Here is a 2500-nt window from a genome sequence, read left to right on the forward strand (position 1 = left end):
CCCCGCCCCCCCCCCCCCCTACACCTTTCCGTACAACAACGTGTAACCTAACCTAACCTAACCTAACCTATGTTGTACCTTAACCTAACCTATGTTGTACCTTAACCTAACCTATGTTGTACCTTAACCTAACCTATGTTGTACCTTAACCTAACCTATGTTGTACCTTAACCTAACCTATGTTGTACCTTAACCTAACCTATGTTGTACCTTAACCTAACCCATGTTGTACCTTAACCTAACCCATGTTGTACCTTAACCTAACCCATGTTGTACCTTAACCTAACCCATGTTGTACCTTAACCTAACCCATGTTGTACCTTAACCTAACCCATGTTGTGCCTCAACCTAACCCATGTTGTGCCTCAACCTAACCCATGTTGTGCCTCAACCTAACCCATGTTGTGCCTCAACCTAACCCATGTTGTGCCTCAACCTAACCCATGTTGTGCCTTAACCTAACCCATGTTGTGCCTTAACCTAACCCATGTTGTGCCTTAACCTAACCCATGTTGTGCCTTAACCTAACCCATGTTGTGCCTTAACCTAACCCATGTTGTGCCTTAACCTAACCCATGTTGTGCCTTAACCTAACCCATGTTGTGCCTTAACCTAACCCATGTTGTCGCCTTAACGTAACCCACGTTGTCGCCTAAACCTGCTCTGTAATTGTTATACGACTCGTTCAATTACTGTAGTGTTGCCCACCCGCAACCCTCGCAATATAGTTCGCTACTCGCACTGCCCGCACCCCTGTGTATCGCTTCATGTTAAACACCTTGCAAGTCTTGCTCACTTTCCACATGCTCCTGCTGTACACTGTAATGTGGATGGCAGCAGGACGTACATGCCGCCCCTCCCCACGTCCCCACCTTGCCCCCTGCCTTCGCAAGCTGGTTGGTGAGAAGTTTGCATGTTCAATGCCCTTCGCATGCGACGTACTCAGGCTACGTTGTGGTGCGGCCTGTGTCAACTGTCCGCTGATGTCGTACGCGTGAACCACAATCTGTACTGCACATTCGTCCTTATGTACTGAATGATACATCGTGGCACATGTGTGACCGCACAACGACTGCGCCCAAAAACGGCGGACCATACAGTGCAAATATTGTGCACGCAGCTACGTGTCGTCTCCCTATGAGAGCTGGATTGCAGTGTGGTACGCCATAGAGACGTGTGGGAGGAACGGACGCCGTGGATGGCGATCAGCATGAGCTGTCTGTTGATGTATTCGGACCTAGTCGTCTCTCCTCACACACCGTGATGGCATGGTGCACCGCGTTCCATATCTGCGACATGCTACAGAGGCCGGTTGACAGTCGTTCGAGCAATGGACATCGCATACGTACGGGGGCCACCTTCCACGTATTGTCTAGGCGTGCACATTTTGTTGCGTGTATGTGGGCAGACGTAGTGTGGCGTGACACCTGACACAGGCATGCAATAATCGTTGAAGTTGCAAATGGCGATGGACGCCTGCGTTTTCTGGTGAAGTTACGCAAATGAACAAATGGTAACCTGTTGTGGTGCGGTTGTTCTCGCTAGGGGTGAATCGGTGATGGCGACGATAGGTTGAGGTACTAACCGGTTGTTCCAGCGATACCCACCATGCCGACGAAACTGAACGGCATCTGGGTGTGAAGCGATACGCGGCGGTGGCTGGGTGGGACCGTCCCCGGCCGGTGAGGGGGCGCCTCCCGGCGTGCTGGCCGCGCGGTGCGTGGGCGCACGCGCTACAGCCGGCTGGTGGGGGCGGCCAGTGGCAGGCGCGCCGGCCGACGGACGCGGCAGGCGTCGCAGCTGCGCGCCGGCGCACCCTGCGCGCGGCGCCGTGCGGCCAAAGTAGGTCCTCGCGGGCCCGGTGCGAAGCGCGGTGGACATCTTCAGTGTGCTGGTCCGATTGAGGACTGTGTGCGTTGAGGATGCGCCGCCGCCCGGCGCTCGGCGCCGCGACGCCGTCTGCTGCTCGGTCGCCCCAGCGGTTCTCGCTGGTGGTTTGTATCGCAGCTGTGCGGATGTGTTGGCGCGTGCGCTGTGCTGGGAGAGTTCGCTTCGGCACCCAAGTGGGGCTTTTGTCCTTCTGTGGCGCTGGCGTTGGAGCTGCCGGTCACCGTAGGTGGCGCGTGTTGTCTCCCGCCGGCAATGCCACGACAGCACGCTCCCGGGCCTCTGTCGGCAGCGGCAAGCTCAGTTGGGAGCACGGGTGGTCGCACCGAAAGCGTCTACTCGCCTAACTCCGGGCGATTGCGCCTCTCTCGAACCCGACCAAGTACTTGGGACGGCGCTGCGCGCCGCCGGGACCTGAGAGGGTTTCGAGGTGTATTGTGCAGGGGAGCTCAGCCTCCTCCTGTTTGCAGAATGATTGAGCGGACGCTTGCGTGTTCGCGCGGGCCCCCGGGACACACTCCCGGGCGGCCGGCTGCTCAGCTCTAGTTGACGCAGCTCCCTGGTTGATCCTGCCAGTAGTCATATGCTTGTCTCAAAGATTAAGCCATGCATG

The 2500-nt window shown here is 56.5% G+C and overlaps 1 non-coding gene across 1 annotated transcript in view; it reads left to right on the plus strand.

Moving 5' to 3' along the window:
• Positions 1 to 2443: 2443 nt before the first annotated feature.
• The window catches only part of LOC124744876, a 1909-nt gene continuing 1852 nt past the window's right edge, over positions 2444 to 2500 (plus strand). The window contains exon 1 of the ribosomal RNA XR_007010891.1: positions 2444 to 2500. This exon is cut by the window's right edge and continues 1852 nt beyond it. This is a non-coding gene — a ribosomal RNA (small subunit ribosomal RNA).

The sequence above is a fragment of the Schistocerca piceifrons genome, unplaced genomic scaffold (assembly GCF_021461385.2).
Source record: "Schistocerca piceifrons isolate TAMUIC-IGC-003096 unplaced genomic scaffold, iqSchPice1.1 HiC_scaffold_307, whole genome shotgun sequence".
NCBI lineage: Eukaryota > Metazoa > Arthropoda > Insecta > Orthoptera > Acrididae > Schistocerca > Schistocerca piceifrons.